Genomic DNA, 18590 nt, shown 5'->3' with positions numbered 1-18590 from the left:
CTCTCCAGCCTCTGGAGGCTTTCCTGAAGCCTAGGGAGGGTGAAAAATGGCCCCAATGGGCCAACCAGAAGTTCAGGAACAAACTTCCAGTTGGCCCGTTGGGCACGTTTTTTGTCCTCCCCAGCCTCTGGAGACTTTCCTGAAGCCTGAGGAGGGCGAAAACAGCCTCACCCGGCCCTCTGGAAGGACGAAAAATCAGCTGGCCTGCATGCAGATGGAAAACAACCCTATCTTTGAAGGTTCCACCACAAAACCGCATTCGACTAAAGCGTGCTCGATGAAACCGCGGAGCTGACGTCATCACAGCATGACGAAAAAAGCATGCTGCGAACGCTAAAGCTAAAATTAACACCTAAACCTAAACCTAACCCCCTAAACCTAATCCTAAACCTAACCCTAAAGCTAACCCTTAACCTAACCCTAAACCTAACCCTTAACCTAACGCTAAACCTAACACTAACCCTTAACCTAACCCTATACCTAATCCTAACGCTTAACCTTATAGCAATAGCAATAGCAGTTAGACTTATATACCGCTTCATAGGCCTCTCTAAGCGGTTTACAGAGTCAGCATATTGCCCCCAACAACAATCCGGGTCCTCACTTTACCCACCTCGGAAGGATGGAAGGCTGAGTCAACCCTGAGCCGGTGAGATTTGAACAGCCGAACTGCAGAACTGCAGTCAGCTGAAGTAGCCTGCAGTGCTGCATTTAACCACTGCGCCACCTCGGCTCTAACCCTAACCTAACCCTAAACCTAACCCTAACCCTTAACGTAACCCTAAACCTAACCCTAAACCTAACCCTTACCTTAACGTGAATCGGCTTGCTTTCAAAGTGCTATTTAAAGCGCCCTTTTTTCTCCGCGGTTGTTGCCCTGCTGAGGACGTCAGCCACGCGGTTTAATCGGGCGCGCTTTAGTGGAGCGCGGTTTTGTCGTGCCACGTCTTTGAAAAGAATTTGGAAGTTGCAATTGGAAAAGAAATGCAGCAGGTAGAGTAATAATTGAAACTATATTTAGGGCTGGAGATAGGAGATGTGATTCCTCTGCCACACAACTTTCATTGACTTCCTGAACCAAACATTCACTTCCAAGCTAAATGTTACCTGTAAAAGCCATAAATGACTTGAAACCAGGATGTGTTTACAAGGTTGGACCAGAAAAGCTGTTGCCATCTGGTGCTGATAAGGTAATTATAAGGCTTGGTAAGAGAAATCTATAAAACATGGTACTTCTACACAGAGGTGGGTTACACTTACGTTAAGAACCAATTCACTGCTTGTGAGTGTGTGCATGCGCGCAAGCTTGCATCACTCGCTGGCTTGCTTTGCTTGAACACCCCTCTTTGGGGCTGAAAAGCAGCTTCAAACATGCAGCTAATCTACTCAGGCAGCTCCGGTGAGTACAGCAGATGCACATGGAACTCAGTTGGGCTGCGTGGGCGAGGGAACGAGCCAGAAAGTTAGTTATATATGGAAAGGATAGCACAGAGGTAGTGGGGAGGGCCCAGCCAGCAATCACAACTACCGGTTCTCCCAAACTGGTCTGACCAGGCAGCAGCCCACCACTGCTTCTACAACAAAGGCAGCAATTTCAGTTCCAGAACTGAGAAAGCTCAGAACAGAATTTCAGCTGAAGATGTGTTTAATGCTATGTTTTTCAACTTCAGCAACTTTAAGCTGGGTGAACTCCTAGAATTCCCTGGGTGGCTGGGGAATTTTGGGAGCTGAAGTCCACTTAGCTTACCGTTGCTGAGCTTGAGAAACACTGTCCCCACGGGAGAGGGTCACATGAGAGAAGCAGTCACTGGTTCTGACTTGAAAAGGGACAATGCAGCAAAGCTTTCTGAAACTTAAAAAAATGCTGCCATTCTGTGCCTCTTTAAGCTATTTCCCAGATAACATAATGTTACGTGCAGTGCACATAAAAGCTGCAGCTCCATGTTCCTGGTAATATCTCATTTAAGCCCTTACTTAAACATTAGTAAATGGAATTAGGCATTTCAGCTTTGCATTTGTCGTTAGCCATTTTTTTTTTTAAAAAGTATATCAATATCCACTTATGTGAAACCGTCTGTTACAATAACCAAAGGATCCTTCCCGAGTCAGTCAGACGGCTGCTATGTTTGGGCAACATTGTCCAGAATTCCCAGCTACTATAGACAGTGACTGAGAAATCTGTGTTCTGTAGTTTTGGCACTTCTGATGGTTGGGGAAGATTGTGTTATTTGCTGGCAGCCCTTGGGCCGGATGCATCATATGCAGGCCACGCCCATCCCAGCTCCCGACTGGGAAAAATGTCACGAAATGTCATGTGACGCTTGACCCCCATGTGGTTTTTGAAAAACCAGTCATTTGAATAATCATTTCCCCCGCATTTTTCTCCTAATAGTTAGAGGCCAACATTATGATTTCACTTTCTTGATTTTTCTTTTGCCATTTTGAGAGAATGGATTAACTACTATGAGGATTGCATAACTCCTTCTCTATTCTTTTATAAATACACAAAAGAAAATCATCTGATGTATTGCTGGTAATTACATCTTCATGAGCACCAATGATTTTTCTAATTCTGTTCATTTATCTCCCACAGATTAAGAAGTAGGTCCAGGAAAAGCAGCAATATTGCTTAAAAATGTCAAAACATTGTAGTCATATCCTTATTGCAATGAAGGAAGATTATAGTCATCTGGGACCGTAGTCAACCACTCATCCAACAGAGAAGACTCCTGCTCCATCTACAGCTTGTGCCAGACTCCGCATGGAAGCTGTCAGTTGAAATCAGTGTGAAGGAAGGGCAGGTGATTCAAGAAAATGAAAGGTCAGCAACATTTGAAAAATTATGTAAGAATTGCCCCTTTCAGATTGCTTATGAATTTTGTAACATTGCTGGTGGAGAACAGATCTTTCAAGGGCTTTGAACTTAGAAAGAGGAAGGACTAGAGTTTAGGCCATAAGAGTTCCTTCAACTCAGGCCATTTCCAGAAAGGATCTAGTAAGACTCCTGCCTGAAACCAAAGAAACATACTGTACTTTTTGGACTATAAGACACACCGGAGTATAGGACGCATCAAGATTTTGAAGAGGTAAATTTAAAAAGAAGTTTTTGCCCTCCATGTTCCCCCCACCAGGAGCACTCTGCAGGTCTCCCAAACCCTCTGCATGTCCCATTTTTGTGTGTGAAAAACTGGCCCCTTTTCACTCATTTTTGCCCTCCCCAGTCCCTAGGAACACTCTACAGGCCTCCCAAACGCTTTGCACACCCATTTTTTGGTGAAAAATGGGGCATGCAGAGAGTTTGGGAGGCCTGCAAACTGCTCCTGGAAGCCAGGGAGGGCAAAAATGTAATGCATGGGGGTTTTAGGAGGTGAAAAAGGATCCATTTTTTGCAAAAACAGGCCTGTAGAGTGCTTCTGGGGGCTGGGGAGGGTGAAAATGAGCAAAAAATGGAGTGTGCAGAGAGTTTGGAAGCCCTGCAGAGTGCTCCTGGGGGCATGGGAGGGCAAAATACCCCATTTTTTGTAAAAAACTGCCCCCCTTTCACTCGTTTTTTCCCTCTCCGTTTTTGCAAAAAATGGGATGTGCGGGGTGTGGTTTCGGGAGACCAAAAATGCTGTATTCAATGTATAATATTGCATCCAGATTTTCACCCTCTTTTTTGGGGGGAAAAGGTGCATCTTATATGCCAAAAAATACAGTACATTTTGGAAAATAATAAGCAACTACAATAGATGGATCAATATTCTGTTGAAAATGTGTCAGAAAGATGGTGAATGTGTCATTGATAAGAAGATACATTGCCATGTTTTCTGAAGGAAGGTGGTTGTCTGCCCCTTTCTCAACAAGTCCTAGCTCAACCCGGTCATTACTGACAATTCTTGATTCATTTCCAACTTTCCATTTGGAGAAAAGTTGTGGGGAAAATTATTGGCCCTCCGTGGCTTCAGAGGGCCTTGGAGAAAACAAATTACTGGCCCATTTTAGTCAGGCTTCAGACTCAGGGTTAGCATGGAGACAGCATTGCTTACACTCCAGAATCTCTGGAGTATAATCAATACACTCTGCATAGGGCTTATGTAACTTTCCTGGTTATGTCTGATCCAGTGATGGGTTTCAAAATTTTTTGAAACCTCTTCTGTAGGTGTGGCCTGCTTTGTAGGAGTGGTTTGCCAGCCGTGTGACTGGGTGGGAGTTGCTTGGCAGTCATGTGACCAGGTGGGAGTGGCGAAGACGATGTCACTGAATTCTTTGCCCCAATGGATGATCTACAAAAAGATATAAAAAAGGAAATTTATTATTTTGTGTTAAATCTTAAATAATCTTAAACTTAAATAAGATTAAAATAAGTAGACAAAACAATAAGAGCTACTTACAGAAGGAAGATGACTGTCTTTGCCAGTCTTCAATATCACTGACTCCAATGAATGGCCTGCACAAAGAAGAGACACAGAAATGAACTGTTTCACTGCATTAGGATGAAACCAGCACACAAAATACTAGAAAAGGAAGATTACTGTCCTTTTGTGTGTTGAAGTCACCCACTGACCACCTTGCTCCAATGAATGGCCTGCACAAAGAGATACAGAAAGGAAGACTTTGATTGCTTGCACTACTATATAAAGGATGAAACAAGCACACAAAGCAATAAAACAGCTACTTACATAGGAAAGATGACTGTCATAGCGGTCATACTCTGTTGCCTCTTCATCCTGTTAAATAATACGAACTGCAGAAGAAATAAAACAATATTGGACTCGATTGTGGTTGTAAGCTGAGGACTACACTACAGGTAACAGAAGGGATCTCTGTTTTCACCCAACAATGTACAGTCTTTTCAGGAAGGATGTCCCCCAACAAACAGGAAAGATATAGTTTTTCATCTAAGAAGTTAAATCAAGAGTGAATGTCATAGGTAGATTCACAGAGCAATACAGATTTCTTTTTCTGAAATGTATCCCTCAGTTCAAAAGGAGGAATATATGAATTAGGTTCAGTTCTTAGGACAGACCAAGTAGCTATTCAAGAGTTAATGGTGTCATGGTTAGAAGCAATGGTAAAGCAAGATATGGATTTAAACCAGTAATATTTGGTTAGGCATTTCAAAGGAAATACAATACATATTTAATTTTACACATGTCAACAGCTGCTGGAATTGTGTTTGCACAACAGTGAAAAGATATGAAAATGAATAAATATTAGAATGTGCATGAATGAATAAATTGACAATTAAAATCAAGAAGGCTTCAAATACTTTTTCGCGTGAGATTTATTTTATCAATTGCTAACAGAAACAGAAATTAGAAATCTAAAAGTATGAAAGAAAACACCAATTATATAAGGAAAGGTCACTAAAATGTATAAGGAAATTAGTACTTGATCATTATTAATGTGTAGATAACTGCGGGACATTACACACCCACACACACAAACTATGACAGTGCCAGGAAAACACCAAAAAACAACAATTTCCCCCCAAAAGACTGCAGATGAAACCAGTTTTTTTCCCTAACCCTAAGGAGAGGAAAGACAAAGCCACTGGAATAAAAACCATCAAGGCATTGTGGGAAATTATTAAGGACAGTGCCAGGAAACTCACAGAACCAGGAACCACAATTACCTAAACAACCAGGTATCACAGAGAAACACACAAAATCTGGCAAACCTGCCTTGCACCAACCTGACCTGCCCATAGAAAAGCAGCCACTTTGAGACACATAAAACATGCACCAACCTGCACACTTAAAAGCCACATATTGCATCACAAATAAAACATTTGCAAAAAGGAATAACATTTATTGTAATAAACATATTCTATAAACAATAAATAAATAAAAATTCTCTAAAAATAATTTTAAAAAGATATTCTATAAATAATAAAAAAATTCTTAAAAACCATTTAAAAATATTCTATGCACAATCAATTAAAATAAAACAATTTTAAAGTATTCCACATGCAATAATTTAAAATAAAACCATTTTGAAGTATTCCACAGACAATAATTTAAAATAAAATCAGTTAAAAGTATTCCACACACAATAAATTAAAATAAAACCAGTTAAAAGTATTCTACGCACAATAAATTAAAATAAACCATTAAAAAAATTCTATACTCAATACTTTTAAATAAAATGATTTTAAAAAATTCTACACACAATAAATAAAATATTCTTTAAAAAAACATTAAAAGCATAAAAGAAAAAAAAAAACGAGTCACTTACCAGCAGGTAGAATCAGCAGCTCTCCGATGCAATGGATGCAGCAGGGAGCAGCCAGACGATGAGGCAGCAGGTAAGCTGGACTGAAGGGCAAGGGACAACCAGGTCAGCTAGGCCTGCCGCCTGGCAGGCTTAGCCAGCCAGGCGAGGCTGGGGACTGGAAGGAGGAGGGGGGGTAACAGGAAACCACCTTTCGGCCACGCGGCGTATGCCAGCTCGCATATGCCAGCTTGCATATGCCAGCTCACGTACGATAGCTCGCATATGCTAGCTTCCTGCTGCCATCTCCGCTGCACCCCTTTCAGCCATGCGGCATACGCCACTCATGGCTTGCGAAAGGAGCGGGCTAGTGTAGGCTAGCCTCCCACCACTGCCACCGCCCACCCCCTTTCGGCCACGTGGCATAAGCCAGCCCGCGGCTTTCGTGAGGGAAAGCCTGAAGACCTTCCCTCGCAAAAGCTGTGAGGCTGGGGTACGCTAGCCTCCTGCCACCACCGCCACCACCCACCCCCTTTCAGCCCCAGGCTGGTATACACTAGCTTCCGGCTGCTGCTGCTGCACCCCTTTCGGCCACGCGGCATACGCCAGCCCATGGCTTTCGCGAGGGAAGGCCTGAAGGACTTCCCTCGTGAAAGCCAAGAGCTGGCATACACTAGCCTCCTGCCACCGCTGCCCCCCCTCACACTTAGTTGCTTACCTGAGGGAAGCAGCAAGCTGCTGGAAGGCAAAGCGAAGTGAAGGGAGGACCTGATCAGCAAGCGTGATGCAACAGCTGCTCGGGAACGAGAAAGACTCTTTTCAAAAGAGGAATGTTGGCTGTTGGCGCCGAGCTTTTAAATGGATGTTAGATGTGGTCTAGTCGACTCCAGCCCGCTCACTGATTGGCTGGTCTGATCTCTCAGCAGCTTTCAGTACCATTAGTCATGGTATCCCTGTGAGCTGTCTCTGAGGGCTAAGGGAGAAGGCCACTATTCTTCAATGATTTTCCTTCCTGAAGGAGCAGTTTCAGTCAGATGGAGAAGGGAAGAGATGGATTTCTAGATGGATTTGATGATCTCCCCACTCCATTTCAACATCTAGGGAAAGTGTTGGGGGGATCATTTTTCTAGCATGGACAGATGCTCTGATAGTTGCCCAGTGAGTTTCATAATCTCTGCATCTGCGTCTGAAGAGATTTTGGAATGTGCTATTTTGTGGCTTGTGTCTCATTCTTCTGTTAAAATTTGTTTAGAAAGGGTCACTTTGGGAAACAGAGAATAAGAGAGGCAGAGATTTATGCTGTTTATTTTTCTTGATCTGGTTTGCTCTATTCTGTGTGATCCTTCATCTTTCCCAAATCCAAACACTTTCATCATTCCTTAAGCTCTCAGTCTGCTTGTCTGATAGTCCTTATTTATCTCTGTGTCAAATCTATCTGCCAGTTTTCTTTTCTTTCAGGGTTTCTTTTTATCCCCTTTCAAGTCCTTTTCATTCTCACTTTAATTAAATTTAATGCTTCTTTAAAAAGAACTTGTTTTCTTTCTGCTATTAGTCTATCTTGTCCTTGTCTGCTTCCTTACTAGGTGTTCTCCTTTAGTGAGTCTGATGTAGTGTAATTAAAGTTAGATTATTATGTATAGTACAGATTAATTATTCACCCGTTTATATCAGATGTATAGCTTATTTTAAAAACAGTTTTTGGAAGTTTTAGTAGACCCTTTTCTGCATGGGTTCAGCATAACTTCTCTATGAATTTTTAGTTGAACAATTTCGTGACTGCTGTGCTATGCTGTGATTTTCTTATCCTTGCTATCGCTGCCTCAAAAGAGGTCCAATAAAATATTTAAATCTGTTGTTGTGAAATCTTTCAAGCTATGTAGCTAACTTTTTCTGAATCAATGCTATCAAAAGAACTTGATAACAGGTGTTTTGATGCCATCCTGTTAGAGCCTATACATATTTTTGTGCATATTTCCGTAAAAAAAAGAGTCTTGAATCTGTTCAGATTTAGTCCTGTTGTCTTCAAAGCTTGAGCACATATCCAAATCTAAGCCTGCCAGACTGAGTTCAGATTGAATATTGACAGATCTGAACATCCCTATTAGATGGAACTATAGAATATCTTAAGAATGTTTTCTAATGGTGTTGACTGTTTACAAGAGTCTCCTGAGGTCTTTATAGATGTTATATTTGGAAATGTTGCCATTTTGCCCTGCAACAATTTTATAAATTATTCTTAAATGTTTATTCTATATTTTAATCATACAACACCAAGGGCGGATTTTCTAAGATGCATATAAATTATGTATTGAATAATTTAATAAAAATCTTGAGACTTAAAAAGAAATAAAATAAAAGGCATATAAATATAATAAATAAAATAAAAATTAGATGGCTGGATAACCAAGCATCTCATCTCTCTTCAATTGATGGATAAAATGTTATATATATACCATGTTTCCCCAAAAATATGACTTGTCCCAAAACTAATGCCTTGCCACATTTTTTGCGTGGGCAAAAATATAAGCCCACCCTTAAAAATAAACCCTCTGGACAACCCCGCCCCCTCTGGTCAGGCAGAGCACCGCTCACCGACCTAATGGCGCTAAGCCATGGGAGCCAGGGGGGGAAGGCAGTCACGTTGCTTGCTGCCTTCAGGATACCACTAGGTTGGGGAGTGGAGTTCTGCCTGGCTGGAGTGGGGAAGTTGCTGGGTGGCTGCTCCCTTGTGAGTGGGCTCCCGAAGAGCTGGGCAAAGCCTCAGGGGCGAAGCAGCCATGAGGTAATCATGCTCACGAGCAGCCTCCCAGCAAATCCTCTCTCCAGCCGGGCAGAGCACCATTCACTGACCTAGGGGGTATCCCTAAGGCGCCAAGCCATGTGGCGCTCTGCCTGCTCCCCAGCTCCCGCGGCTTGGCACATTAGGGATACCCCCTAGGTCAGTGCATGGAGCTCTGCCTGGCTGGAGAAGGGGGTTGCACAAGTGCCTGTTCTGCCCCTGGTCTCACCAAGCCCTTGCACAGCTCTCCCAGGGCATTACCGCTGCCTGCTGCCACCACACTCCGAGCATAAGTGCTCTCTATGGTGGGCTGGCTGCCGGACAGAGAATCTTCTGGACAGAGAGTCTTCCACCATAGAGAGCACTCCTAGAGCGGCCGATGCTGGAAGACTCGGCAACCAATTTTTGGAGTTTGGAAGTTATGTTTTCATAGATTTTCACAGGTACAGGTATGCAGGTTTTGGTGTATGCGGGTCTTTTCCTGTGTACAATTATCTTGGCAACCTTTCAACGAGGTCCCACTCATCATCTTCAGGCTGGTGTCTTCCCCCCAAAAGATGACAAGTGGGACCTTGTCGATACATCGCCAAGATACTCTCAATCTTACATAGGAAAAGACCCAAATACACTAAAACCTCCATAGATAGATAGATAGATAGATAGATAGATAGATAGATAGATAGATAGATAGATAGATAGATAGATAGATAGATTTTTCATTCATTTATTTATTCATTCATTTGCAATGGTTAAAGTTAAGACTTCAGCAGTGCAAGTCTTCCTGCCACCGCAAAGCCCCCGGATACTTAGGCCAATCACATATAAGCATAGACTGTTTATTAGTCTCATCCAGGGGTAAAATTCAGCAGGTTCTGGCAGTTTTTGGAGAACCGGTAGCAGAAATTTTGACTAGTTCAGAGAACCAACAAATACTACCTCTGGTTGGCTGCAGAGTGGGGTGGAAATGGAGATTTTGCAATATCCTTCCCCCAAGAATGCAGAGGCAATGGGGATTTTGCAGTATTCTTCCCCTAGAGTGGGGCAAAAACCTCCTCCCCCAGGCTCCGGAGGCAGGAAATGAGCCCATTTCCAGCCTTCTGGAACTTCTGGTAGACGTAATTTCCTTCATTATGCAATTGTTTGGCAACAAAAGAAATGTTTGGTACCAGTGATATATCTATCACACAATATACACACAGCACCCTAGTTGATACAATTTACACTGAGATTATAATATCTCTATCTCAGTGACCCATAGTAGATCTTTCATTTTTCAACTGCCTTTAATTTTCTGACAGAGGGTGCATTATTTTCCCTCAATCACAAGGTACTTACCTATTCTGTAATAGAGAGTGTATGCTTGTATAACTTTGCTGCATAAAATTTTAAGCAAAAACAGAATGAATCCAAATCTGAAAAGGGCAAAAGACTGTATGAATATCACTGTACTTTGTTTGAGTAGGAAGATATCCAGTCTATTGGCAATTACTTCTCAAGTGGCTAAACTATTTAACAGAACACTCCTAGCTCAGTGTTACAGGTAGCCAGTCGGACTAACTTCATTCTGAAATAAAATGAGCACAGGTAAATTTGAACAATTCATATTTTAGAGGAAACTACTAAATTAATATTTGATGTCCCATTTCTCTTAGCAGATATGGCTCATGGTGAAAAATGAAAAATGAAAATTTGCCTGTAGCTGGCAGTGGGTTTCACTTAGTTCCAGCTCAAGAATCAAAAGGCTGTTTCATTTCTTCTTGCTCGCTTTGCTAATGATGCTTGTATTTTTATGACCAAAGTTCTAGCACTCAAGTCCCCTGACTTTTCAAAGTGACAAGTAGGGAATTGAGCGGCATGACTCCTCTTAACAGAAAATCAGTGAATATATCACATGTTCCTTAGAAAAATGAATTTGGCAATCTCCTAATAATGTGAAGTTTAGAGCTCAACAGGGGAAGGAGGATCAACATGAGAATACATTCCCTTTCTATCTTCTGAAGAATCAAGTCCTCTGACACCTTGAAAGTGCCTGATAATAAATAAAAGAAAGGAAGATCACAGCACTTTAACAAGAAATGTATTTCTATTGACAAGCTTGTGTATCCAAGAAGAAAACAGAATGCATGCTTCGTATGCAGAATGCCTCCGATTGAAATGCTTATATCCCTAGGTAGACCAAACATCCAATATAAGGCAGCTTTATATCAAAAGATTAGCTTAGTGTTTCTCAATACCTTGGACTATTTTTCAGAATCTACTCCACCTTTGATCACCTGAACTCAGCACCTGAACTTGGCACTTTGAACTCAGCAACAACCAACTATTTTTGGGGTGCAAAAGAAAATAAGATTACACAACTCAATAACATGAGGTTTGAATGGTTCAATGGGCCTTCTGTGACACAACTTGGATGGATGGGATGGAATTGAATCAAGCTGAAATCAAGTAAGATGGAATTGCTATATGTGTTCTGAGAATGCAGTATCTCCCCCCACCACCACAAAAAACAAAACAAAACCCCAGGTCAGAAAATTGGACTTGCACTTACTGCTTGTTAAGCAGGTGGAGACCATGATCAGGGGGATTTCATTCCAGCATGGCTGTTACACCAGTTGTAATCCTACCTTGAGTGATAGGATCCCATCATCACTTGCCTGGATTATTGCCATGTGGTCTGCATAGGGTTGCCTCTGAAGACTGTGTGGAAACTGCAAATAGTTCAAAATAGAGCAGGTTTTTTTTAAGCCAGCATTCTATAGTGAATTATACCTTTGGGTTGAATCCTGCATTGGCTCCCAGTAGGCTTCCAGGAAAACAAAATGCTGTTTTCTGCCTGTATCCCTGGATAGGCTTGGTACTTGGTCTCCTGATACAACCAGCCAGTAGAAAACAAAGACTAAATCCCGTTTCTATGAAGTGTGCAGGTATAAATCTAAGAGATGCTGCTCTTCAGTAGCAGCCTTTGCCCTTTGGAATAGCTTCCTGGTTGAGATCAGATTATAATGGTATGTGGGAATGACCTTGGGAAACAGAAGAAAAACCATAACCTAGGCAATGGTGGAGCGGTGGCAAAAGTATCCCAGAGGAGACCCTCTCTAATTTTCAGGAGAGTAAAAGTGAAAGAAAGTAGGGATACATTCAGACCTTCAAGATTCTATTAATGTAGCACTACAATCCAGATAGAGCTAGTACTCCTGGGTATGCTTTTTGTCATTCTGAACTCTCTTGCAAGTATAACATCAGTCTGTATCACAGGATAACACAACCTAACTGACAAACCTACCATACAGATAACTTAATACAGTGGCAGAACGTGTAGAAGTGTCCTTCAGGAAAGTTCCATATTCTCTAAGATGTTCATTAATGAAAAGATGGTGTAATCCATTATTTGTGCCCCTGGAACTTTCAAGTAAGTTTATTACTAACAAAAGGTGCACATTAAGGATAATTTATTTATTTTAGTATATGTTATTTTTATTCATCACATTTAGAGACTGCCTGTTTCTCTCACTGAGTGATAATATTTCCACTCAAAGTGAGGTAATTTCAATGTCAAAATTGACAGTCACTGTCAATATAATAACTTGCATTAGTTTCTTGCAGAACTCAGCAACTAATTAATTAGCATATTGTTGTGAACTGTTCAGCCTGCTTTGTCAATATGCAAAGCCTCCCTAGGTAGAGGCTTTGGAGTGGGCATTCATGGACCATTAGAATGCCTTTCCTAAAACGAGATGATACACATTTCTTGCCATCTTCCTAAGGGAAGAGCTCCAACAAGTTTTGCTAAGATAAGGGGATTAAAATAGAGTAGCTGTTAGACGGGTAGAGTTTGGCTCATAATTTATACTGCTGCTGAATATTAATTAAATTATTGCATCCATGAGAAAGTTTGACAGAGTTAAAGATGCTCTGCTCCATGATACAGCAAAAGGCAAAATTTGGGTACTTTATGAAGCAGAGTTTTTGGCCTGGCCCCTGGGAGTACTGGCTATACTTTTTGTTCTTCTGGTTCAAGCACTGATGAGGCCATGTCACTCTTCTTCACGTGCTACAAAAAGGGCAAAGTTTTAATGGCAACTGAGTTCTCTGAATACATACCATCTAGAAATGCACTTCTGTTCCCAGAGAGGGTAATCTGAATAAACAAATCTTGTTAACCAGGATGGGAAACCTTTTCGCCACCCTCCAGGCCTTCCGCAAAGCCCTCAAAACCTGGCTGTTCTGACAGGCCTGCGGCTAAAGAGCTGTTGCCCCCGTCTCGAATGGTATGACTGTTGTGAGTTTTAAATTATATATTGTTATGTTTGTTTTTTAAATTTTTGTTTGTATCCCCCTTCCCCGGTTCGAGTTGTGAGCCACCCTGAGTCCCCCTTCGGGGGAAAAGGGCAGCATACAAATACAATAAACTGAACTGAACTGAACTTTGAAAAAAGTATAATGTTCTCTTGCTAGTTTCAGGAACTCTCACTGCATCTATATGTTGCTATGCTCACTCCACTTCTTTAAAAAATTAGAAGTTCCAGGAATACAATGGAAGGAGACTGAAATGTGCTATAGAGTTTCCAAAGAAAATAGTGGGACTGAATGGCATCTAAGATGTGGTTCCTGTCTCTGTTGTGATTTTCATTATGATTGTGGCTTTTTTAGGCTGGATCACTATCTCTCTATGCAAATACAGATCTATAGTCCATTGCTGCAAAAGTGAAGTGCTACTGTCCAGCAGAATCCGTTGGACCCACATATGACACCTTAAGCAGCAGCCCCTGCATTGCTACGGATGAAGCTACCAGAAGTACTGCATTATATAAGAAATTTGGATGGCAAAGCAGAATGGGAGATCACCCCAGGAAAAGGAAGGGGATGGTAGAAATGCAGAGAAGTTAACTCCATGCAGACAGAATTCAAATGCAAAAGGTCAGTGAGAGTGCATTTATACTTAGTGGCTATTAATAAAAGATTTAGCTTTTTACTGCAAAACATAATATAGCTGTTCTGGAGAGGGAGGTTATTAACTAAATATATTGTGTAAAAAGCTAGTAAAGATGATAGCACTATAAAGGTTTCAGCAGCCATGGAACTGCAATCTTAGTTTTTTATTACACTTTCACCAGGCTGTCATAGCACTCCATTTTCTTTAAGAAAAAACATACCGTATTTCAGAAATTGAATGTTTTATAAATTGATAAAATTTCCCCTTCCTATCCTGCCTCATCTTGCCAAAAATTTCTACTACAGCCCAGAGAAAGCACATTGGATTTCCATCCATGCTTCAAATGAATGCCTTCAGCTGTTTATAGCCAAGAAGAGGGATGAAAGAAATGGCAGACTCAAGCCCAAAGGGGCAAAATTTTCCCTCTGCATCTTGGCAAGATTCTCAACTGTTATTTCTGATTCTGATTGATTTGTAACATAGAGTCCAATGAATTATCTAATCCAATATTTTGCAAGGTTAAGATTGGAAAGATCAAATCATCCTCTTCAAAATTCTGTCTTGCCTCAAGAGAGAGCGCCAAAATACAACATCTTTTCAGGGATTCTATCTTTCTACTTAAAGTTCTATGATTCTTAATGTTTATTGCACAACAAAAAGCATTGTGATGTTGTTCACAAGCTCCATAAAACCAAACCATGTTTTGTCTTTGCTTTTTTGAACATGTGCAACTGAACCAGGGATAAATTGACTTAATCATCACAGTTGATGCCATGGAATCACACAGATAGTGCTGAAGCCCTCATGCTTCTTGAGATTACAAAAGCTTTGAATGAACAATCTTGACTTGCTTTGGACTTCATGTTTCTGCTCATACTTCAAACTTTTGTGCAAGGTTTTCCTTCTTTGATCACTGCTTCCATTTTTCTTTTCATGAAGATACTCAACTTTTCTGGATTTCTGGTGATGATTGACATTTTTCATATTTTCTTCAGTTATTTTTTGTTTTTCTAATTTTGGACAGTTTGAAATTTCAGCATCTTTTCACCCCAGTCCCCAGGCTTGTTTGTTTTGGGATGATAAAGTCTATTGATTAAGGCAGAAACATTTAATATGGCAAACATATATAACACTTCTTCCTCCACCTATTTTCCTCAACCTTGTGAGGTTAGTTGGATTGAGAATGAGGACTGGCCCAAAGTCATTCAGATGGCTTTCAGTCCTGAGGTAGGACTGATAGTTTTTATTTTTCAATAGATTTGCATGTCTAATTTGTCATCATTTCCTCTGCTAAGGATATGGAGAAAGGTAATGTATTGTTTTCTTCTTGCCTTGTGAAGTTTATTCCTTTGAAGAAGTTGTTGATGGTTTCATGCATTTTCTCAATTGTTTTTTTTATTATGATGGTGTTGCCTTCACACCAGATCTATACTTTTGGTTGTATGTGTTGGGATGTCATAGTTTCTACATGTTGCATTATGGTCTCTGCTATGAGCCCTGAAAGTGATGATAAACAATACCAATAAACAAGCAAGCAAACAAACAAATAACTTAAGCAGAAGTCATATAGATTTAGATGTTTCCTAGCAAATTTAGAGGTTAGAGGTTTAGAGGTTTATTCAACTTGTATGCCGCCCTATTCCCAAGGGACTCAGGGTGGCTCACAAACCTGGAGGGAAGGGACATCATACAAAAGGGAAAGAACAAAGACAAACAACAATACAAAACAATTTAAAAAGGTCTCAATTAGCACTCCAGTTCGAGAAGGGATGGAACTCAGCAGCCCCAGGCCTGCTGGAACAGCCAGGTCTTAACAGCGATACGGAAGCCTGAAGGGTGGTGAGGGTCCGAATCTCCATGGGGAGGTCGTTCCAGAGGGTTTTAATAATGAGGGTGGCAAGGTGGCAAGTACAATCCAGTGCCTAAGTGAACAAACAATTGTGAGGGGAGTAGAAATGAAAAGGTGAGAATTTGCAGAGGTATAGAGAAATTTGGGGAGGAAAAAATATGCTTCTCACAAAGACACCTTTTCAGGAAGGGTTGTGAAAAGTTTGGGGGGGGGGTTGTATTGTTCAAAAACTCATTGGGAACCCCAAAATTGCAATCTGTCTGATCACTAAAAGCGAGGTAAACTGGCCATTCTGAGGCCTTGGTGAAAAAATCTGCAACAACTGCAAGATTGATTTGATTTTAAAAAAAGCCAAATGAAATGAATGTTACCTATCTCTATTTGAGAAGTGAAGAAAGCATGTTTAACAGTGAAACTTTTGTTAGTCACCAAAAATGTTGTGCTTTAACTGCTGCAAGTTCCAGCAGCAACATCAATAGAACAGGGATAACATCCATTACACTCTTCCAGGGCACTCAATTGCAAACTGTACATTATGTAACATCAAATGTGGGACTATTTACTTTCTGAAGTGAGCTTGCCATGCACAGCCTGTGCCTGAGGATGGAGTGAATATCTGATCAGCATATAAATTCCAGCTGAGCAACTTTATACAAGTATTTACTGAGGTAAAAATAGGGCACCTTTCAAAACTGTTACAGAATTTATTCTGCAATGCAATATATTGAAGGCCTGCCTGAACTTGCTGGATTGAACTTGCAAATGATACATGACAGCTAAAAAGACCTTGAGATCTGATGCTGATAATGTTATCCTCTTCAAAATGATTCCTTCTAAAAGTTTACTATATGGAAGCAGCATGTTATCTTAAAATATAATAAGCCAATATCCACCACACTTCAAATACAAGTTTCAAATTCACCCAAAATCAGCTAAATAGTATTTCACCATGATTACATCACCTTTGATTATTCGAAATGGAAAGGTCACAAGAAATAAGGCAAATCTCTTTAGCTCCTGCAATACTTTGTCCAGCCAATATTTTAAATCAGTTTGCTTTGTTTTAACATGTCCCCTTGCAGCACCACCATCAATTTGCAACATCCTTAGCAATAGCAATAGCACTTAGACTTATATGCTGCTTCACAGTGCTTTGCAGCCCTCTCTAAGCAGTTTACAGAGTCAGCATATTGCCCCCAACAATCTGGGTCCTCATTTTACCAACTTCGGAGGAAGGAAGGCTCAGTCAACCTTGAGCCTGATGAGATTCAAACTGCTGGCAGCAGGCAGTCAGCAGAAGTAGCCTGCAGTACTACATTCTAACCACTGCACCACCATGGCTGAGGGGAAAAATCTGACAAGTCCAGTAAAGCTAATAAACACATCCATCATTGTGCTGTACAGAAAGAGTCTATCGATGCTGCCTATACTATATTGAATGGTATTCACTTCCATATCAATGTTTCAGAATTGCACCATACACTGCATGCCTATTTTAAAATAAGTATGAAAGAGCAAACTTGCCTGGTGGTATTGCATTGCTGTTAGGTCTGCTTCCCATTGGTAAATATCATCCTAAGGTCAAATTCAGTTAGTTTCCCTGCATAGACCAGTCAGTTCCTCAGAGTTTGTTGCTGTTGGGCATTTTCCCTGACAAAATCATTTCTTACGTTACTTAAAGCTGCAAGACAAAAAAAGGAAAGTCAAACCACCCAGAAAAGAATGGTAGAAAAATACAGTCAGTAGATGCAGTGCACATTAATTAAATGGTTTTCAGATTTTGTAATGTGTTGAAAATCCATGTTCTTTTCCAAGGAAATTGATCAAGATCAGAACAGTAATAGAAAAGCTGAAATCTGCACTGCAGCATAATTCAGATTCTAGCAAACCTTCAATGCAACAAATTACCTTGTATAGCACTGATACAGGCAGTATGTCATAAAAACTCCTCTTATGATGAATGATTATTATTTTTATTCTTTTCTCTATTAAAAAAGGCCAAAACAGATCAGAAGAGAGTAGCAAATTCTATCCTTGCTGTAAAAGGATACACAAGCAAGTACGCAGTATCAATTCTCCATTTCCCCGGAGAATCTGTGCACAGCCTACAGCCAAAAATGCAGGCCAAAAGTGAGTTCTTACAGAATTTTGCTCTGAAATTAACACTTGAATTTTCACAAATTAAGGGCTCTTTAGAATTTCCGCCAAGATCATCAGCAGATTAACTCTGCCATACTGCTGAAGAAATATACATTTTGCAATAAAAATTAGAAAATGTAGCTGGGTAGAGTTTTGGAATTATTTTGCTTCAGACTAGCTCTGTTAAGTGATTCAATTTTAACTCCCTCACTATTTAACGTATGCATAAATTTTCTCTGGAATATCTGTTATTTTTCAATTTCTTAAGATTTTTTAAAATCTGTCACAATTCCAAACTTCTTAGGAGTTTAGAGTGTCAAGGCACAAAATGAAACTTTCATATCAAAATTAAAAAAAAATCATGTAAGCATAAAGTCATAAAGTGAGGTAGACATACTTCACCGTAGGCCTTCTAGAACAATTTCATTTTCAATGTTGTTTTAGAAAGGCAACCTTAATTCAAGCAGGTGACTGTTCTAAGGTGTTGGTGCTGCTATAGAAAAGAAGCATATAGAAGCCCCAGGTAGTGTTTAGATTGCAGAAATTGAAGATAGGTAGTTTTCCCCCACAAACTGATTCCAGCTGGAGGCTGATTTCAGCTGGAGAAACTGCACCTGGAGCTTCCTCAATGCCAAGCTACCTGAGGCTTTATAGATTATAACTAGCACTTTAAATTATACTTGGAAGCTGATTAG

At 40.5% G+C, this 18590-nt stretch overlaps 1 long non-coding RNA gene across 1 annotated transcript in view; it reads left to right on the top strand.

Moving 5' to 3' along the window:
• LOC106541749 (uncharacterized) overlaps window positions 1-18590 on the top strand; it is a 45815-nt gene that overhangs the window by 4962 nt on the left and 22263 nt on the right. Inside the window, exons 2-4 of the long non-coding RNA XR_015696921.1 lie at window positions 2594-2821; window positions 11226-11419; window positions 13625-13891. This is a non-coding gene — a long non-coding RNA (uncharacterized LOC106541749). The remainder of the gene's footprint in view (window positions 1-2593; window positions 2822-11225; window positions 11420-13624; window positions 13892-18590) is intronic.

The sequence above is a fragment of the Thamnophis sirtalis genome, unplaced genomic scaffold, assembly GCF_051295495.1.
Source record: "Thamnophis sirtalis isolate CommonGarterSnake01/CBP01778 unplaced genomic scaffold, rThaSir2_p1.2 scaffold_6, whole genome shotgun sequence".
Taxonomy (NCBI): domain Eukaryota; kingdom Metazoa; phylum Chordata; class Lepidosauria; order Squamata; family Natricidae; genus Thamnophis; species Thamnophis sirtalis.
The sequence above is the reverse complement of the archived record's forward strand: the minus strand, read 5'-3'. Positions and strand labels throughout refer to the sequence as shown.